This window comes from Marmota monax, unplaced genomic scaffold, assembly GCF_021218885.2.
Source record: "Marmota monax isolate L192 unplaced genomic scaffold, Marmota_monax_Labrador192_F-V1.1 WCK01_AAM20220418_F8-fsc00329, whole genome shotgun sequence".
Taxonomy (NCBI): domain Eukaryota; kingdom Metazoa; phylum Chordata; class Mammalia; order Rodentia; family Sciuridae; genus Marmota; species Marmota monax.
Genome location: NW_026692083.1, coordinates 628355 through 650942, shown reverse-complemented (window position 1 = coordinate 650942; position 22588 = coordinate 628355).

Genomic DNA, 22588 nt, shown 5'->3' with positions numbered 1-22588 from the left:
TTCAGAACCCAAGGGGATGCTTCCCCCTATGTAGAGGTCGGCATTGCTCCCTAACTTCACAACTACTGAGTTTCTCTAAATATCATTTTCCGTGTTCCTCTCTTGATATTCCTTTTTGGAACACTTCACTTGACCTCATCAATGGCCTCACAACTTAACATGACTACTGCCCTATTATTCCACAAACCTAACATGCACAATGTGAACTCAGGACCTTTGATATTATTAAGCAGAAAGAAGGTAAAGCACAACAGGATAAAGCTGAGAAAAGTGTAAAGCGATTTCAAAAATAAATTCCAACCGCATGTATGTTAGTGAAGCATGTGGGCAAGTGTATCTTTGTATTGCTTGAACATATATTGATGATTTAAAAAAAACCTATCATTCAGAACTTTGTGAGACTTAGAACAGGAGCAGAGTCATTTCAACAAATAGGTATCTATGCATCTCACCAAATTCAAGAAGGAAGCGTTTTATACATCCCCAGGTTGGAGCCAAACTTCCTCTACCTCTCCATCCAATGATCAAAGTATGTGCACAGAGACACAGACCCAGGTGGCTTTGTCAAGAAGAGAGGTTATCATGGAGATCTGTGCAGTAGGACAGAAGGGAGACCAAGCTAGACTTGTCCCTGCATCCACAGGAGACACGTCACTCCAAATGGGCTCATATACGACAGAAGTATTATCAAGGAGGACAGATTTGGAGCACTGGTTGATTTCTGAGGTGTCATAGGAAGTACTGTAGTCATTTCAGTTCAGGTCTTAAGAATAAAATGACTTTGATTAGGCTGTGGCTTTGTGTGATATATACAAGGTATAATACTGAACAAGCTTTACTAGAAACAGAGCATCTAATGTGGGAGAGTGTTTGCATGTTAGGAATAAAAGAAAGTATCTGTCAAGTGAAGAAGACCGGGCCTTGGACAGTAGTTACAAAAACAAACAAGTTGATATAATTTACAGGCCACTATGATATGCTAAGTTATTACAAATGGAGCTTCCAGAGGAAGAATTGAAGGTGATTTATTAAAGTTTAGCTCTTGGAACTGAATATGTGTTTGATGCCATCACCTGATCCAGGAAACATACGAAGATGATGGGGAGGACTGAATTTTCCAGGGAAGAAAATAAATTCCATGTGGGAACTATGTATTTACGTGTCCTGCCTGGTATTCTACCAAAGACATCAACTGGCAGTTAAGACCCTGATTAAGCTCAGTGGAGAGGTCAGCTGTGCAAACCAGGTGAGAAAAAAAACATAGAAAAGTCACTGGTGAGCAAAGCATTGTTAAATCCCTAAGTTAATGAAAAGCATGTACAGACGTAACAAAAAGTGGGATCCAGGATGCACAGTAGGAATACAAAGGCTGAAAGAGTAGATTTAGGAAAAGAGTCTGAGGAGGAGACAGGAGCTAGGAGAGAGCCAGGAGGGGAATGGGAAACTCGATCCCAACAAGGAATGCGTTTTTAGAAGTAGGAGAGTTCAATATTATGTTACAGAGAAATCAGAGAGAAGAGAAAGGGTGAGAAACTGCCCATTGGATTTGGTGATGATCCAATCAATATGAGTGATTTTGTGATATTATTGCAAAAAGTTGAAGAAAAGAAACAGACTGTGGATTATAATTTTAAGAGGACTAGACATAAGAAACATAAAATGTGTAAGGACTATGAAAGAAATTTATTCCATGGATTTGTTTGGTTGTCAGAAGAACTAAATCTATTCTATCACTTTTCAGAGGTTCAGAAACAACACACAATAATACACAAACTCTATGACAGCACACATGTCCCTTGTTTCTGTATTTCTCTTCCATTTCTCTCAGTAACTGCAGACCCTGTTTCCCCCATGGTATCCCAATTTACCAGAGTCATTGAAAGGATATTCACCCTGAGAGCTCAGGGCCGTGTGGCTGTATTTCCCTGCGTGGACTTGAGGTCTATGAAGTACATTTCACGGTCATTCCTGTAACCCTATCTGTACTTCACCTGCCAGTTCTAAAACTGGAGTGTCTTCCCCACTACCCCGTTCCTGGTGCCATGGCGCTCCCTGTTCCTTCTTGCCAAGCTTCAGGTGTGCTAAAATCACCCCCACTAGAGAGTTTGGGGTTCTCATTCCTGCTCTCCACTCGTACTATTTCCAGATGGACGGCCCAGTCGTGAATTGGTCATGTGATATCACATGTCTGGGGGTGTGCAGGATCAAGTTCTCTGTTAAATGGCTGTTACAGGAGAAAGGATTTGTGGGTTTGTAGGCATGTTGAGTTACTTTTGTATCATTAGCATTATTAAAGAGTTAAAGAACAAACGTAGAAAACAGAGGGTCAAGAGAAGTCATGTTCCTCTTGAATGTAGAAATGTGATAAATATAGAATAAGACAACTAAATAGATACAGGCAATAATGACAGTGATGATGATGATGATGATATAGGGCATAAGGAGCATCCCTGGAAAGAGACTCAGAATGGCAGAAAACATGAGATCAGTGGTGCCTCTGTTGACTTGCTCACTATTAGTCGACACCACTTTACTTAGTAGGTCATGTCTGGGAGAATAATCAGTTATACTTGTAAAACCTTCATAAAGTGAAAGAAAAATCTGTCTTCATTGGGTCCTTTGGTTGAAGAGCCTACTATATGCTCATGTTATCATTAATGCCAGGAAAGCACACCCACTTACTTCAAGCACTACAATTGCCAGCATGAACATGTAACGTGGGTTTGTTGAAATCAGCGTCCCTGTGCACCGTTAGCAGAAAGCGTTTCCACTGGGTCAGCCCAGAATACTTGACTCCATTTATCCTCAACAGTCTACTGGCAAGCAACCCGCGCAGCATGCTGGGAGCCCTCGGCTGGAAGTGGGCCTTCTCCCAAGGCCTGCAGTTACTGGCAGCACTTCCCTGTTGTTCCATCTCTGACCGTCACACCCCATGGAGAGGTTCTCTCTGGGTTCTGCGTGGGCAGGATGAACCTGGGAGGAGCATGATCCTCTGACTTCCCTTTTCTGGGTATTCTCCCTCTCTCTCTCTGCTTTGGTCATTTAACTCATCTGTTGTCCTGGTGTTGAGTTCTCTCTCTTCTCAGATGGTTCAATGTACGATTCGCTCTGGAAACCATGTGCTAAGCTTAGACCACACTGAGAAGCTAGTAATAATTCTGCTAGCAATGACTGTATCTCGAGACATTAAATGTGCTCTTCACTAAGAGGACAGGTATTATGCAAAAAGTGAGTTAAGAAAAAAAAAGATGAAGTAATCATTCAGTAATTCTATATTTTAATTATCACAGGCTCTTAAACTAAATTATTAGGCCCCATACACAATTTTAGAGCTCAACTTATATGATTTAATAAAAAAAGATATTAATTTTAATGACTATCATATTTGCATTGTCTTGTCAAAAAAAAATATAGTAATGAACAGTTAAGTGAGAAGATCAGGATATTGTCATAGAATACCTGAAAATCACACCAGGGAGCCTGCTTTGAAAGGATAACCTAATAAAAATGGAGAAAGAACAAGTGGGTACTAATGTATATCAATACCAAACATAACTCAGTTACTCTGGGAGTCAGAATCTATTACACTCCAGTGAGACAGATGGATTTTCTATTTTCCAATTATAGTCTAGGTTTTTACAGGTCAACAAACATAAATGTTATGGGCCTTTCATAATATATATATATATATATATATATATATATATGCTTTAAATGCCACAGCATGCCTCTCAGTGTGTAAAAACAGTAGCAAGAATAAAAATTTATGGGAAAACAAAAAAAAAGCAACAATCACATTCAAGGTATTATGCATGGAGTTGGTTCTCTGTGTTAAATTATCCTTTAAGCATTTTAATTAAATCATCAAATCCGATAATTAATTTCTACTTTCTAAACCCTTTTCTTTGGCCTTTTTTTTTTCAAAAGCAAATGTTGATTTCATGTCATTACTTGGGTTGTTCTTGGGCTTTTGTATGTGTGGGTACTGGGCTGGCTGAGATTTTAAGCCGAATATAGTGCAATTTCTCACAATTCATCATGGCTAGGATTAGTTTTAATTATTTTTATTTTTTATTTTGATAAAATATGAACCGACTGTGCTAAATTTGGAAGAAAACTTCAAAGACTATTTACAGTAATCTGCCTACCTGATACCCCATTATCCTCTGAAATTTTAGTGTCTATTTCCTATTCATAAGACCATTATTCTATAGTGCCATAGTATGTCACTCAACTCATGAGATTAAAATTCATACAGTGCTATCATCCACAGTTTAGATCTGATTCAAATTTCTTGAATGGCACCAGTAACTATTTGTTGAGCAAAATATCCAGTTCATGATCATGTGTTGCATTGAGTCTTTGTATTTCTCCAGTCTGGCCATCTCCTCAGTCTTTCCTCTACTGCTATCCTTGACATCTAAGACCATCAGCCGATTATTTTGAAGGCCACATTCTGACCTGGAGCTGATGAGCTTTGGGCTGTGGAGGTTGGACAGTGATATCACAGAAGACATGCACCATGTTTCACTGCATCTATTCAAGAGCCCCCAGGTTCAGTCTGTTCTATCATTGATGTTGGTTTTAATTATTTTATTGTGACAATAATCACTGAGATTTTCCACTGATAAAGTATGCTCTAGCCCTGTGTAATTAACATATATTTTGTGAGAAAGTAGTTTGAAACAGTAAATATCCTAGTTCTCATTTGTTAGAGTCTGTAAACAAGTCAAGATGGCGCCTGGCATTTTGCCAGAGGGAGTGGTTTGTGAAGTAACGCCAGTGAGCCATTAAGTGTGGAGATTCCTGATTGGTTGACTGCTGTATCTAGTTTATGTTAATTAAGATAAGCTGTGTGGAATGTATATATACCCCTCCTGTCCTACAATAAACGGCTCCCACTCCTGCTGTATCCATGTACACAAGTTGCTTGTCACCCCCCCCCCCTGTTATTTTGCCGCAGCCGGACTGCGGCAGATGGTGGCCCGTTATGGGGAGCCACGGGACACTCGGGGGTAAGTGACGAAAAAAAGCTGCCCGTCCATAGATAGGACGGGAGCAAATCTGCTCGTCCCTAGGCAGATAGGGCGAGAGGAAAAATGGCCATTTTGAGAAAATGGAGAAGATTGATGCAGTATGTTTGTGTCTTGTTTTGTCTCAGTGTATTGTATTGTCTTTGTGATGAAAATATGGAAGGGGTGTTAGGTATATTGATAAGGGAAAGAGGCACCCCAGGGAAACCAAGAATAGTTAGGGCATGTGTTGATGGAAGCCCAGGAACTCTAGTCAGAAAGAAGAATGCCGCAGTCCGGCTTCAGCAAAATAGCCGGGGGGTGATGAATAACTTGTGTACGTTGATACAACAGGAGTGGAAGCCGTTTATTGTAGGACAGGAGCAGTATTTATACATTCCACACAGCTTATCTAATTAGCATAAACTAGATACAGCAGTCAGCCAATAAGGAATCTCCACACTTAATGGCTCGCTTTTGTTACTTCACAAACCACTCCCTCTGGCTTTTTGCCAGGCGCCATCCAGATTTGTTTACAGACTCTAACAAAGAAAGTTCAGAGGAGGAACGATTTTCAGGAAAAAAAATTGCAGCAAAAGGCTATTACTGAATACTTTTCGTTACCAGAGGGTGCGTGAATCGGCGCGGCAGCTGCCACGTGCGCGAGCCGGTCATGGCACAGCAAGGACTTTCCAAGCGGCGGCAGCCAGCTCTTCCCCGGCCCCCCACCTGGGGAGCGGGAGCAGGACGCCACTGTGAGAGCCCAAACCCAAACCTGACCTGGAGGCACAGTCTCGCAGTGCCCAGAAGCAGTTTGAGTCCCCCGGTTATTTTGCTGCAGCTGGACTGCGGCACTCATTTAACTTTCAGTCTGCACTGTTCTATATGTATGTTGGATTCATCATTTACTGTTTTATTTAATGGATTAAATTCATGATTATTTGAGCTATCTTGATCGAATTATTTCTTATTTGGTCCACGGAACCCCATGAAAGGTAGATTCTGGAGATTTCCCCATCATTCTTTGAGCCCTTTTGACACAACAAATAATCCAGACTCGTTTTGCACTCTGTCTGCTAAAATCTGATTTCAAATCCAGGATGCTTTTCCCTACACTGTTCTATTTGTAAATGACTCATGAAAGTAATGAAAGGGTTTTCTGTTGAAATGCCAAATCTGTGGAGCAAATTTGTATCTTTGATATAATTCATTTTTATTCCACAAACCATAGTATGCAGATTTTAATAAGTACCACTTCTGTCTTCCTGGAATTAACAAAGGGAAAAACAAACACACAAGTGAAAAACAGCAAGAACATCTAAAAAGAGCTTTTCCTTGGCTTGGCTCACTCCAGACTAAATGCCCAATGGCATGAACACTCAGGATTCCAGGTGGTGGATAAAAACAAATGATGAACATTTAATCTTAAATTTCTATACTGATGTCAGCATAAGAGTGAGAACTTGTACTGAGGTTATTTTTGCATTACAGAGTACTGATAATTCAGAGTAACTGATTCCTATGCTACCTTTTTTACACCAAAGTTAATTTGGAGGACAAAACTGGAGAAGAGACAATGAAAATGGAAAATTTTGAAACTCTCTTAGTTTACAATAGAATCATTAGACCCAAGTGGCCACTGAGCCTTTTGTTTAGTTTACACTTGCTTTGTCAGAGCACTCTTCTCAAGCAATGGCCAGTCAGATCTGAGACTTGTCCAATATGCTGGTCTCTGACGGGAGCTGTCCTACAGCAGGATGAGCAAATGCTTGAGCCCAGGAGTCTGAGAGCCTGCAAACCTGAGGCCCAGGACCGGCGTGACCTGGGATCAGCAGCCAGGCCTGCCCTGAACAGAAGTGACCATTATATACTTGTCAGACTTTTATGAGACAGTCTAGATATAAACAGCATGAGCAGCAGCCAACTCCAGTCTTTCCAGTCTTTGCTTTTTCTCTCTGTAGCTGTGTCTAAAATCTACGCCAATGGCCATTGGGATTTGTAACACCCTTTGCCAGTAACAGAGGCCAGACGGTCATTAAGTTGGATATAAACAAGACAGGAATTAAGAATGGGGAATGGGCTGTCTAGATCTCCCGTGAAACCATCTGGAGAAAACCCAGATTTCCCAGATGCAATCTTAAGCCTTGGAGTCCAGCTCAGCAACTCTGCCCTGAAATAAATGGAGGAAAGTCCATAGTGGGTGAGGGTGACGAGGTGTGGTGGAAGGAAAGATTCCCACACGGAGCAAACAGGGTACTTTGGACACTGATGCATTTCTCTCTCCTTCTTATTTCATCCATATATCCATACACAAAGTTGACCCTGGTTAATTTTACTAATCCACCCATCCTTTTTCAAAAATTACGAATCTTCAGTTTATACAGGAAAACTGATGACACCGAGGTAGAAGTTTCAATAGCTATGTGAAATTTTTAAATCACTCTCAGAGTGAGTTCAGCGGCCTTGAATGGAAAGAGTCACTTCAGCCTGTCCTGTTGATGACGCCTGGTGACTGCACCTCTCCAGAACCCATCCAGCTCTGGGAGAATTGCTTCATGTCACGGTGACCTGAGACAGAGTCCAAGTCCTGCCACAGCGAAGTCCTCACCCGGCTTCACTGTGGTCCTGTTTAGTACCAGAGCAGAATCCTGAACTTGAGGCCCAGACTGTCACTTATATGGAACCTCCTCAGCCCTGAGAAGACCCCAGCGATCCCGTACTGACTACTGTGCGCTATGCATCTTCAATAAAGTCCCCAAATTGGGTAAGTTTCAAGCCTCATAGAAAATATAGAAGTAAAAATAGTCTCTCTATATTCTTCTGTTTTCCTGTTTCTCCTAACAATCTATTTCTATGCAGGGTGTATAATTGATCATCCATCCATTCAAACAATGTCTAAAGTACATTAACTTTGAGTTGCCACACTAAAATTTGGTAGGGGGGAAAGAAGTCATAGAATTGGCTTTTAAAGAGTTTATATTTGTGTTCTAGTGGGAAAGAGAGACAGAAACATAAGTGTGTAAAGAGTGAGAAACTGAATTTATGACTCACAAGGCTCTTTGTGCCCAGCTCGTAGGTCTGCAGGAAAGGAGAAGGAGAACTCCATCTACAAGAAGCAGCAGCTGGCAGGAGGACCCTGGGGTTCCGAGTCTGCCTGTTGTTTTTGAGGTGTCCTTTTTGATAGTGCTGCCCACATTCCCCAGACATCTTTGTGGATACAGCATAATGGGCATAAAGACAGGAAATGTTTGGTAAACTAACATCATTTAAGCAAGAAAAAAAAGTTATTATTCATAGCTCAATGCCACATTGTGTTTTGAAAACCTAATGACCCTTCTCAATCAAGCTGTGGGAAGTCATAAAATGCCACCCAAATTTAGCTCTGACTTCAAAGTTAAGGAGTTGGTGACTTTTTCTTCATCCGGTAGTTAGATGGTTCTGTGGCTGTCTGAAATCTAAGTTCACTCTAGGACATACATTTTTCTTGCTAATTTCTGTTGAATTTATAAATTAAAGTTGAAAGTAAAGCAACATGATATTAGACTTTTAAAAAATCTCAAGTGGTTTTACACGTATTTAATTAATTTTATAAAAATGTCATCAGGATTTCATTCAAACACCTTATGAATCTTAAAACTCTTCTAAAGGAAGTTACATGTTACATAAACAGCAGGAGCTCCTCTGCAGATTTATATTAAAAATGATAAAAGTAGACAATTTTTAAAACAATGTACATAATTCAGTCTGTTTTTAAACTGCCTCAGTGGTCCACAATAACTTTTCTGTACTTTGTGAGCCTCAGTCAATTGAAAAAAGCACATGAGTCTTACTCCTTAAAGATTTGTTCCATAGCAAAGGCGTAATTTTGGCTAGTTACTTATTCAACAACGATAAAATCAGTGCCCCAAATGTGTCAGGTAATTGGCTAAGTCTGTGTTTACAGTAGCCATGAATGACACATAAACACATTGCAAGCCCTAAGGAAGTGCCCCCGTGTGACAAGAAGTGTGATCATAGCGCCCCAAGCGGGGACCACTTGCTCTGCCATGGACTGTGAGGGGATTCCCCAAGAGCAAGCAAGGCTTTCTGTCTTTTAAGAAGACACAGAGCTTCAGGTAAAGAAGGAGAGAGGGTTTTCAGGCCTAGAATCAGCTCCATAAAAATGTCATGAAGCCATAGCAAAGTCTCGGCTGCTCAGGGAACGCCAGTGGTTGTATAGAGATGGCAGAATGGACTGCTGTAGAGGCTGGGGAGACCCAGTCACACTTCAGAAGCTCAGCTGGGTCCTGTGTGCAGCAGAGAGTGAGGGAGGGCAGAAGCTTGGGAAGAACACAGTCCGATTCTCTCCTCAAAGCAAAATAGAAATCTATTACTAAACTCATACATTAATAAATTGATTTCTTGTTTTCTCTTCTCTTTGTGTCCTGGGTGCTCACTCTGCCTGGAATGGAAGATAGGGAAGTAGAAGGAAGGAGAGAAAGAAGAGGCAGAAAAGAAGGGAGATGTAGAAATGTGCATGCCATTTAAAAATAATTCCATCTGTAAGAATTTGTTCTAAGGAGGCCACTTGTGAACACAGGCAATGAAGAGAAGTCACTCATTGCCAGAAGCAGTGGCCCATGTCTGTAATGCCAGCTGTGGAGAGGAGGATTGAGGTTTGAGACCAGCCTGGGTAACTTATTCAGACCTGGCTCAAAATAAAACAGAAGGGGCTGGGGATGCAGATCAGTGGTGGAGCGCTTGCCTAGCATGCACCAGGCCCGGGGTCTGATCCCAGCAATAAACCACAGCCACAACGAGGAAAGAAAGGAGGGAGGGAGGGGCAAGGAGAGGGAAATCACCATCATGTTAGTGGCATCAATCAACCAGAAGCAACCTGGGTGCCCAGAGCAAAAGACTGCGAAGAAAAATTACGATACAGCCAAATAATAAAACACTTTTCAGATTTTAATAGGATTTTGTACATTTGTATACGTTGACATGAAAAAAATCTGAGCGAGTCAAAGTGGAAAATGAATAGTAAACCCAGTGCATAGAGGGTACATTGGGCTCCTGTTTCCATTAAAGGCCAGCGCGTTACAGCCCAGGGCTGCCCTGGCACAGGCTGGTTGGCGTGAAGCTAGAACAGCCTATTGCCAGAGCTCTGGGCTCCGAGTCCTAGCCCAGGTGGTGGCTCCCAGGGGGTGGCAGACTGTGCTCCCTTGTGGGCTCCAGGGAGGAAGCGTTTCTGCCCCTCTTTCTCCTCAGTGTTGTCTCCTTTGGCCTGTGGACAGATCAGCCCAGGCTCTGCCTCCATCTGCACAACACCTTCTCTTCCGGGTGCTTTTTCCTTTCTGCGTCACTTATAGAGACATTTGCCATTGGACGTAAGGCTCACCCAGTGGGATCTCCTCATCTCAAAATCCTTAATTTAATTATATCCACAGAAACCCTTTTGCCAAATAAGGGCACACTCACAGGACCCATGGATTTGGACGTGGAGATCTTTTGTGAGGCCATCACTTGACCACTGCAAGCAACTTGTTGTGTTTGTTCCAAGATGGACATTTTCTGAGAGTATATGCATGAAATCGCTAGGATTTTGTTTTGTTTTCTTGCACAGAAAGGGGAGACTGGTATCTTTGCATGGAAAGGAAGACCTTTTTCTTGGTATCTGTTTATTGATTGTTTGAAGTTTCTTTTTTTATCATATTTTACATTTTTGGTTAGATAGAATGAAAGCTGAAAAATGATTGCAAAAATCATTTGACTTGGAAATTCAATTATTTAATAGAATAACTTGAAGTTTTACTTTTGAAAAGACCCTATATCAGTAGGGACTACATAAAACAGAGGAAAAGTAACAGAGCATCCTGGAGGTTATCACATCCTGAGAGAAGGATAAGATAGCTATTTTGGATTTCATTCAATAACTGAAATTCTATCACTGGAAAGGAGTGGAAATGCTGATTCTAGAGCATCTGATTCAAATCCATTTCTGTCTTAGCCCCTTGGACATAAAAGCTCTAAACACCAAGACATTAACATCCCGGTGTCACAGAGGCTCAGGGTCACCGTAGGCCACAGCGCTGCCTGATTCTGGCAGGTCCACAGAGCCCCCCGGAGGTGCTCCGATGGCAGACACTGATGGGCTTCTCCTGAGCAGCAGAAGGTGCTGGCTGGGTGGTGAAAGTGACTTGTAAATGGCACTGAGGGACCAGCCCTTGGATGCATAGGACATTTGGGAGCTCCAGAAATAATCAGTGGCATTTTCTCAGGGATCAGAAGACTTTTAAGAGTAAAGAGGTAAGAGATTTTCATGATTAAATTATATTGGGATATAAGGACATTTTCCCCAAACAGGTCTTAGCATATTTCTGCATATGCATGTAATCTAGATATAGGACTAAAGAAGAGAAAATTGTAATGACTTTATCCTGTGTCCTTAGAGAAGTAAAAGTTTATACACTGCCAACTGATTTTTCATTGTAGTTTAAATTTTGATTCCTTTCAGGCTTATTTTAGTCTTAGGCTTATTTTCACTTAAGCTATTACCAAAGGGTTAGCAATACACAGGGAATGCCTGTCTTCTGAGGAAAAGGGTTTGTAATTCTGAGCTATTTTTAACTAAGGACATTAGCAGTAATTGGCTGGCGTTGGTTGCGCACTTATTTGTGCTCCAGGCAAGGCAGGGCTCTGGCCAGCCCCAGCTGAGCACCCAAACTACTGCATCCCCTCGGTAGGTGCAGGCCACGCAGGGTGCAGGACTAACATGTCCATCAGGTGGGCAGGGCCCAGCATCTGAGCAGACTGAGCTTAAACAATGTCACTGTGATTACTGTAACTGGAATCCCGGGGGCTCCCTTAGCAGGACAAAACTGAGAGCCTCTTTGTCTTAAAAATCATAAGTGATTTTTTTAAACTTAACCTCAACAACATGAATATAGTGAAGGAATAACACGTGAAATTCAAAAAATAATTAAGAAAATAAGAAATGCTGAGATATAGGAAGAAGCTGTAGCTTTGTTTCATTTTACTCGAGAAGGCTCAATGAGCAGCTTGCATTCACAGAGTCGCCCAGGCCTGAGAACATGGAATAGAAGTGGAGTAAGAAGCAATCAAATGAAAGGTGCAGATTTGGGCTGCAGCACTGAAGAGCTGGTTGTGAGCTCCTCTGGCCAGGTCCCCAGAAGCCGCCTTTCCACCCTCCCTGCCCTGTTATCAGAGTTGCTGACTTCCACATCCAGTTCCCACCAACTGGATGTCTGGACTTGTCTAACCACTTCTTATCTTGGAAGTAGGACTTGATTTTTTAAACTCAAGGAGTGACTATTGCTGCAAGCGGCTCTGCTTTCCAATGAGAACCCTCCAGGGTCACTCCAGCCTCTATGTGAAGGTGCTGCAGTTCTGCCAGGGACGGAGAGGTGACTGGGGCCCCATGTTAGGGTCTGTAAACAAGTCTGGATGGCGCCTGGCATTTTGCCAGAGGGAGTGGTTTGTGAAGTAACACCAGGGAGCCATTAAGTGTGGAGATTCCTGATTGGTTGACTGCTGTATCTAGTTTATGTTAATTAGATAAGCTGTGTGGAATGTATATATACCCCTCCTGTCCTACAATAAACGGCTCCCACTCCTGTTGTATCAATGTACACAAGTTGCTCATCACCCCCCGGTTATTTTGCTGCAGCCGGACTGCGGCAGCCCCACTTCTACCCTATTTCTCACATCCTCCGCCCTTTGACAGAGGTCTCTTCCCTCTCCACATTGACTCTAGAGCGCATGGCTGTAAGGTAGTGCTTGATGTTGGAACTGCTTCTAATCCCACATGCACTGGAAATCTGACTTCTAAAAAGTAAACTACCTTTCTAGTAATACTGATTCAATGTGGTGAACTTTATCTTTTAAGGATTTTTATAATGATTTGACATTGTTAAGATGTTGGTTGAGTTTCTGGAAATTCTGAAGATTTGGGGGATGAATCCTATGGTTTTCATTAATAATAGGAATACTTATTTAAGATTGTTTCAAGATTTTTTATACATATATTTATGTGTGTGTGTGTGTATATATATATATATATATATATATATATATATATTTATTTATTTATTTATTTATATATATAATTTGAAAAGATAGTTAATTAAGGAACCAGATGAGTGTTATAAATTATGATTTGGTTTTTTCCATGAAAACATCTAGTTTTAGGGGAATTGGTTGGTGTTTCCTATTATTAACAGCAGCAAGTATACTTTTGGAGGACAAATATTGTATGATGAAGTGCTTTTGTTCTTTACATACACTGTATTATAAGGTTCTTGGTATGTTCTTCATGTCAGCTTCACAGAGAGATCACTTGTAGTGGCGGTGAACTTTCTGAAATCTCTGCCATGCCTGTGAGATCTTCTAAAACTGTGAGCTTCTCATTAGTGGAAGGGGTGGTGGAGAAAAGAAGGGAAAGTCTTCCTGCCTATAGGCAGATATGCCAAAGGCAACTGAGAAATGGGATGTTTTGAACCTACTCATGTCCCTCCAAAGTCCACAATGTGATTCTGACATAAGCCTCCCACATTTTGAAAACCAGAATCTCAATGATTTACTGCCCAAAACACGCATTTCATTTTTCAAGTGTGCTGGGATGGTCAAAAATTTGAGAACCACCAGTGAAATCAGAAAAGACAGCCCAGATGGCTTTTTAACATTAATAAATAAAACATTCAGATTATTTTCTCTGTCTTCACGGTTTCTTGTGGCATACAGAAGCCTTTTTCAAACCTCACATTCATCTTAAGCCACAAATATTTTCAAGAAAATACCTCGGAATGAATTATCATCTTCAGAATCGTGGACACTGTTCAGTTGCCTTCTCCACCCAGTGGGCCCGCCCTCATTATGGCCTGGTCTGTTTGTTCAAAGCAGCCGTGTGGCTCTAGTCTCAGGAGGCTGGGGATCCTGTGCTGCCGTCCACCCCTCAGCACAGCGACTGGTACCTTGTAGACTTGCTTTGTAGAAGGGCAACCATTAAAGCTCTAATCCTATCTGGTGGTGTTCACCTGACAATACTTTATAACAGGCAAGGGTTATTCCTACCCAAAGTAGGGGATTGCGCGACAGCTCCATCAGGCCTCCTCTAAGTGTCTACTGTGGGGTGTTTTCAGGGCAGGCGCCCAGAGCCTGCTGCCAAGGCCAGAGAAGCTGCCGCTGTCATCAGAGTGCCATAAACAAGCAAGGCACAATCACACTTGTGCAAACAAGCCCAGGATGAAGGGCTCACTCTCTGTTTTCCTTTCACTGGCCCCTTGGGCAGGTCAAGTGACCCCTTGGACCACCTACTCTCAAGCCCGCCACATACCACACAGGAGGGCTTTCTGAATTTTGTTTCCCCTCAGTTCCAAGACCTCATTTTCATCACTTAAAGTTATAGGAAAACGAAAAAAGGCTATTAATGGACAAAGGGAAAGAATAAAATTCCAGCCGGCACAGGGGCTGTTCAGCGAGGTGTTCGCCATCCTCTGGACCCAGGGGGGGCTCCAGGTCTAGTTCTGCCATCAGTGGCTGGAGACCAGAGAAACGCAGTTATGAATCCTACTCCTTTCCCGAATGCTTTTAACTTTTCTTGCACTGTCAAACTTTGCACCCAATAAAATACTGCAGTAGATGTGGGTCTCTATGATTTGAGATTTCTCTGCAACTCAGAGCTGAAACAGGAGCAGAATTAAACTAACTCTCTGCTTTCAGCACCCTCCGAATCTCTGATGATGTTTTCTGAAAAGCAAATAATATTTGAGCTGGAAATTGTTGGATCTGTAATTATCCCTTTTGCTTTTTAGAGTTTTTTTTTTTTCATTGAAATCCCACCTTTCTTCCTTTTCTGTAAAAGAAAGACTTTAGCTTTAATTTGTGCACTTCATGCTGAAGTTTAATCAAAAAATGGAACACTTTTATTGGAAGAACGTGTACTTGAAAGTTTAGAAAAGCACATGTTAGTGAGCTGTAATTGAATTAATAACTGGAGGATTGCATTTCATTATTTTTTCCCCAGCTTGCTGCACTCTGGGTGTGTGTGTGCTCCATGGTCTTGTGTAGCGCCAGGATCTGTTCTCTGTGGAGGATTCAAGACGCCCCATCTCTTTTATAACTATGAGGTCATTGTCCTGAGCAAGCTTTTATGTCACTGTTTCCAAAATGCATTTTCCTTAAAATTAGGGAACCGACAGCAATTTAGTGTGTTTTTCAGAGCCCTGTAAGTGCTCCCAGGATTCCCTCCACAGGAAAGTAATAACTAAAGGTGATAATGAGAGGATCTACACAGAAAGGAGAGGAGGCGTCAAAAGAAAAATAGCACCAAAGATCAGTATCTCGAGATCAAAAAAGTGTCCTGGTTCCACTCTTGAGTGTGTCACAATTTTACAGCTTGTTTTCTTCAAAACATTTTCACTTGGTATTTTTCCAGGTTAGTCATTACAAAAGAAAAAAAATGACTAAGTTGATTCTCTTCACTGCAAAAATCAAATGGTTGCAATGCTTGTCCCCTTCAGTAATTTACCAGACAATAAACAAACTTTCATTTTCTACCTTAGAGAAAACCTGGCTCTTGAAGAACTTTGAAAATGAAGTGTTTTACAAAATACCACGTGACACACAAGACGGAAAAAGTGTGCTAAAAGAGAAAGAGCCCAAACCACCAATTTGGGCATCACAGGAGTCTATTCCCTGACCCAGGACTCTGAGAAGTGCTCCCTGGGAGACGGAGCTGGGCAGGAGACATGCGTGTACACAGAGTCATGGAGTCCACGGGAAGCAGAACAGAGAGAGTGAGCAAAGTTACTTGGCCCATTAAGAGAGAAAGAGCAGGAAGATAAAAACATAGAATATCCAAAACCCAAAGTAGAAAACTTACTTAATAACAATACAAATGTTCAAAATTAATTTTTTCAAAGCACTCAATATTTCATTTTATGGAAGGAAAACCTCAACAAGTATATAAGGGAATGAGTCATCCAAAATCTTTTGTAATTATCCACTTTATTCCATTATAAAGGAATGCCAGAAACTGGCTTAATGAGGAAAGGGGCCAAATCATTCTTTGAGTCTCCCATAAGTACTCTTCACTAAATGTATAAATTATTATATCTATGAAACTTATTTTAATATGTAAGTTAATTATTCATGCCAGGTAGATGATAGTATGGAAACCTGTGAATGTTAATAAATCACTTTAAAATCATGTATTACTTAGTTATATATTAAAAATAATGTACATCCAAAAAAAAAGAATTAATATAATAATTAAGGAACAGAGGTTGCTTACCAAGTACAATTTTAAATCAAATTGAACTATTTGTGCAAGAGATAGTCTAATCACTTTTCTAGTATTAATATAACATGGGCCCACAAAAAGTTAGAATACATCAGAAAAATTTTAAAACTTTCAAAATCACTACCCAAAGAAGTAACTCATGAAAATAAGCCTGTATTTTCCAGTCTGTAATAATACATAACTCCTCCTTCTTTTTCCCACTACAACTTATTAAAAGCATTTCCCTCCTAGTATCAGCGAGCATATAGATAGCACTTCTAGGGGCAATAGTCTTGCCATGTGAGTGCAATACACTGTTCTTATTCTCCTGGTACTAAACATGCTCTTGATTCTTCATGTTTACTTAGGATTTTAGTTCAGTATAAGACTGTGGGGCAAATGCAAAGAAGGACACTTTGGACATGTGGTAGAACGTAAACAGAAACAACTTTTTATGTGATATATATACACATATATATATTTGCATGTGTTTATATTAGCATAATGTTTGCTAGATAGTAGTCAGTGGATAATAAATCAGTAAAAATATACTTTTATTAGGCCTGTGAAAACTTGTGTTAGGAAGAGTATTTACATATAAAGCATTCACGAAAAAACACCACTGTTAGTATCTGAGGGACTGTTGATGAGCGTCTGGGAAAGGAGGGATGATAGTCTAAGGTAGCGCCTTCCACATCTGCATGGGTCACATAGGCACTGGCAATTGACTATCCCCAGAAAGAGTTAAAGGAACATCTGAGTAGGAATCTGGGATTCAGGAAAAAGTTGTATGAAATGGAAACATGACGGTGAGAGCCACCACAGTGTAAATGGATATTGAAACTCTGAGACACTGAAGAAGTAAGAACGGATAGCAAGGAGTTCCAAGGACTGTCCTCTGGGCATTGGGAAGAAGGAGCCCCGGGTAGGAAGAAGTCCCACAGGTAGAGGTTTCAGTGGGGGTGGGGAAATCCAGGAGGAAATCCAGAGCTTGCCCTGCAAGTTAAGTAAAAAAGAATAAAGCGTGTACCTAGAAAAAAGAATGAGATCAATTTAGTGAAAAGCTGGATATGGTCGTGGTAATGTGGAAACTGAGATCTGAGAATGGAATTTAGCATGAAAGTCATTTAAAATTTTATCACTTTTCCATGATAAGGTTAATATATGCCTGGAAAAGACAAGTACAGGACATTAGAAAAAAATTAAAGGGGGAAAAAAGACCATCAGGTGAGAAATCATGGTGACCTGGACCAAGCTCACAGCAGGCAAGTGGGAAAAGTGGTCCCTTAAGGGATTGGAGAGCGATGGCTCATGTCAATGCATTGGACTAAGTGTGTTTAATATACCACAAAGAAACCACTGTTACTGTCACTTCTAAGAGAGGATGGGTGCAGCATATAGAGAACTATGTGCAAGGAAACCACTGGAGGGGAACTGAAACATGTTTGAATCTGTGGGCAAAGTATGAAGATAAATTATTATTTTATTATGTTTTCAAGTATAAAAACAATCGTACATCTTCATGCAGGTGAAAATGTTTGGACAGAGAGATATCTGCTTTAGGAGAGAAAGTGAAGAATTAGGTTGCCCTAGGCAACTTAGTGGGACCCTATCTCAAAAAAACAAAAACTAAACAAACAAAACAAGAACCATTTTTTTAAAAAGGGCTTGGGAAGTGGCTCAATGGTTGAGCACACCTGGGTTTAATCTCTGGTACCAAAAAAAAAAAAAAAAAAAAGTTCTCTTTCATTGACTCTCAATGTTTTGAAACTTTGAGCTGATTTTGTAATCTTTATGATTCAATTATATCTGTTTTTGAAGTTTACCATTAGAACAGCATTTGGTTCTTTTAATTTTTACAAAGAAAAGTAGAGATTGGGGGGATTGCTCGAAAACATCCAGGAAGGACTGCCACACTGGCCTAGCATCTACTTGTTGATTTACGCTCTAATTGAACGTTTTGGTGTGTGGATATGGAAGAGGTCTGTGTCATAAACATATTGAATGAGAGCTCTTGTTAGTACAAGGCTCTGGATACAAAGGCCAGTATCTTCCTATATACCTCTGCAATGCAGAACCAGTCCAGGCTCCATGGATTTCTACTGACACTGGAAGTAGAGTCTGGAGTGGGGGTGGAGCATAGGATTTCTCTCCCAGAAAACAAGACCCAAGTGGTCCTCAGTTTTACTATAAGAAGAGCCCAATTATCACGAATTAAATCCAGAACAACCCCTGAAACATGTGATATTCAATAGGAACAATGCTCATCAGGCACCCAGACACGGTACTATTCACAATCGTTTTTTCTCTATTTGCCCTTAACTTTCATAAAAATTAAATTCAGGAGTACAGTTGTCCTCTTTTTAATATTAAACTACTAAGATTCTTTAAGCAAAACATTCTGTGCCAAGTGCTAATATTTATTTTATCCAAGAGAGTTTTCTTAGCCAATATTTAAACAGCACATATGGTTCTTTTCTGTGTGCAAAATACTTAATATGTGTTTTTAGATATTTGAAAATAATAACAAAGATAGTTAACATCTATCAATTGTGTATTTCCATGAGCTCAGAAAAAATTAAAAGAGACAAAAAGTTTTATTTTCTTAAATTTTGTTCAGCTGTTGTAAAATTCCATATTTCATTTAATTTTGGAATTACTTGTCTTACCATTTCTGATTCATTAATTTTACTGGTTTTTTTCTTTCTATATCTCACTTCTTTATTTAAAAATGTTATGATAATATTATTTTAAGTTGCAAACATAATCTAAATCAATCAATATTTTCTAAAACATAAATAATTAAATGTAAAATGTAATAATTGTATAGAAATAAATGTAATGATTAAATGTAAATATGTAAAATGCATGTGCTCATTATGAATAGTTGGGCTTCAGATAGTTTATCTATTTTATACAGCTAAATATTTTAACCTACCAATGTTTAACTTTAATAAAATACAAATTAGAACCATGAGGTTTTCTATGATATTCACAATATTTTGTTTAAATTTCCACTTTTAAATATGAAAGTTTTCATCTCCATATGTGCAAGGACTTTTGAGGACCTATTGATTAGCTCTATAATTTTTATCTCTGTATCATTTCCTCAAATTTCATAAGTAACAATGGAAAGAAAAAGAATTCAATCAAGAAAGGCCATCTATAAAGATTAAATATATTAGGTTAGATTAGAGATAGTAAATGTATTAGGAAAAAACAGATATTAAACATATGAAAGTGAAATTTTATATGATGGGTGACATCTTCAAAGAGGAACTACATTTCATGAGGAAATGTGAAATGGTAATGGCCTTGCCACTGCCATCTGTACAATGGATTTCCTTAAGTAAGGGAAAGCCAGCTCCTTTAACTGACTTGTGTGGTGGTTTGGATCTAGAAGTGTCCTCTGGAAGTGTGACCCGCCGTGCACGAGGTGAGGAGGTGGGCTTGGAGACCAGAGGAGAGCTGCAGGCTCACTGAATCCACGACCTGGTAGGTTAGTAAGCTGAGTGGACAGCTGGGTGGAGGTCCCTGAGGGTAGACCCCTGGGATTGCAGTGTTCCCTTCCTCCTGAGGCTCTCTTTCTCTGCTTTCTGGCCCCTGTGAGCAGAGCGCTGTCCTCCACGGTGCCCCTCCACCATGGTGTTCTGTCTCACCGCAGGCCTAGTGAAATGGAGTCAGTCAACCATGGACTGAGCCCTCTGAAACCAGGAGCCCCAAAGACACTTTTTCTCCACTAAGTTGTTCTTGTCAGGTATTTGGGCACCGTGATGCACACTGACCAACACAGATGGTAGCAAGAATTCCACGCCATTTTTCTTTCCTTTTGTTCTCATAGGTGCTTCTTTCTACAGTGATATTTTGTTTATTAAGGCATTGTATTATTTCAGGAAATTAAAAGAAAGAGGGTTAAGAGTATAAAAGAAACATATAAAAATGATTTTAAATAATACGCACTTTGGGAAAAAAGTTGACAGAAAGTGATAATAAGAGAAAGCAGCGGAGGAATGGATGTGACGCTGAACCTGCAGAACGCAGTGCCACCTGCTCTCAGTGGGATTCCATGCCTTATTGCACTTTGGATTACTGCATCCTGGACACTGCTTTGATCTATCTGTATAAAATCATGCTGAGGAAAATGCTGGAATGCACGGAGCTGCCTAACAAGGATTCATAAAGAAACAAAGGGAGACTGAAAGAACGAAGAGCTATGGGAAGAAAAGAAGGACGGGAGGGACAGAGGGGAGGGAGGGAGGAGAAAGGGAGAAAGGACCCTGTCCACGATTATTAATAAATGTCATTGGCATATGCTCTAACACTTAAATATTTTACAATTATTATTTTAGTAATTTTAATTTAAACACTATGTAACCTCAATTCAAATTCTATTATTTTTCAAAACCAATGAAAGGACATTATTCTGGCATTTATTTTCATAAAAACAACCAAAAAAGATGATTTTCATAGAATATATGAACATGCACTGTCCATTTTTAATGACAGGTGATACATTAACTGATAGAAATGAATGGAGAGAGAGAGCGGGTGTCTTCTGCAAGGTTGTTGAACACAGAGCAATGACATTTTAGTTGGTGTCCTATCAGATGCGAAGCACATTTCATTAAGAAAGACCTCTGTAGGTGAACAGGTGTCAGAGAAACCTATATTTGAAAAACGTGTGACGGCCCGTGTTTTCATGGCATGACCTTCCCTCCCGGGCTCCAGACACCTGCCCCCGTCAAAGTATTTGAAATTGCTGGAGAAATGCAAAAGGAAAGAAAAACACCCTTATTCGGATTAGGATATTACAGGAATGCTTTTTAACAAGGTATTAGGCTTGCATGCCTACAATTTCTGAGGAAGAAATGAATTTAAATTTTTTTACCCCCCCCCCCCTTTTAATCAACCAAGATTCAATTCTACGAACTGAGTAATCTTCAGCTGACAGGAAGAAGGAAGTGGATGATCCAAGTCTTGGGGAAGATGCCAGGTAGGACGGCTGGCAGACACGTGTCCTATTCTGTCCTCACTGGTGTTGACCTTCAGGAGTGATGCACCAGCTAGTTTGAGTTAGAAGCTGAGGACCAGCAGCTCTCGCTCAGTGCTTTTCTGGGGACTTGCAGGAAATTGCCTTGCAAGGGAGTTGGTGCCGCAGAGCGCTCAGTGCCCCATCCTGGGCAGCAGCGGCATGTGGGAAAGGAGTGGAACGGACACAGGTCAACAGGTCTGCAATGCCCCACCCCACGCTTCTCTGGTCCTTACATGGCAAGAAGCCGCTACAGCAGGGTGGAGCATCAGGCGAAGCGCTCAGCTGGAGGATGTGACAGAGCATCTGCAGCACAGGAAGGGCGGAGTCAGCAAAGAGGAGTCAACTGAGTGAGGAAAATTACATTTTGTGATCATCAACCCCAGATGTCAGCAGAAATGCCAGCAGAACGTCCTGAGAAGGGTCCAGGCCAACCAAATCCTGCAGCAGACAGAGAACACCCACTCGGCAGAGCCTGCAAACCAGGAAGAGTCTGATGGGGATCCAACACTCTTCCTTCCACATCAGAGTTCACAAGAGTCCCTCCCCCCCCCAGGACCCCTGCATTTAGCCTAAGGCCATCCTTGGGCAGCAAACACCTGCCCTGGGTGAAAGCAGGAGATTCAACACTCATTTTCCAAACACTGAGCATTTGCTTGAAGGACAATTAAATATGGGTTGGATTTGATTAAGTTTGAAACCGAACTGGACTAATTGTAGCTTTTTATTTTTAACAAATCATGAGGGAAGCCATAATTTTTATAGGAAACAAGAAAATAAATTCTTTTTTTTCTTGCTCTTCTCATTTGAGCAACAGTTGTATCTCTGGGACATAAATTCCAAGAGAGGATAAAAAGTATTACTGTTGAAAAAATTATAAAAAATATGCAAAACATTGTAGGGAAACTAGAGAGCAAAAGTCGTGAACCTCTTTTTTGACTGCAATACAATTTTAAGCATATTATATACATACTTCCATTTTATTTTTTAATAATAAAGTTATCAATTTAAAACTGAGGCTAAGAAAGTTTAAGTGTTACAACTAGAATCCAACTTTAAAATACTGACTTTAGTATTCTTTCTTATAAACTGTTCTGCCAGGAGATTCTGCACTAACCCATGGATACATTTATTTAGTTTCATATTTTGATTGCATATTTAAAGCAATATTTTATTGTTGTTTAGGTAGCATAATGTATAATAAAAAAATATAGGAGTTTAGTTATTTCTGAAATCCTTTTCTATAATAAGATTTGGGGTTGGAATCAA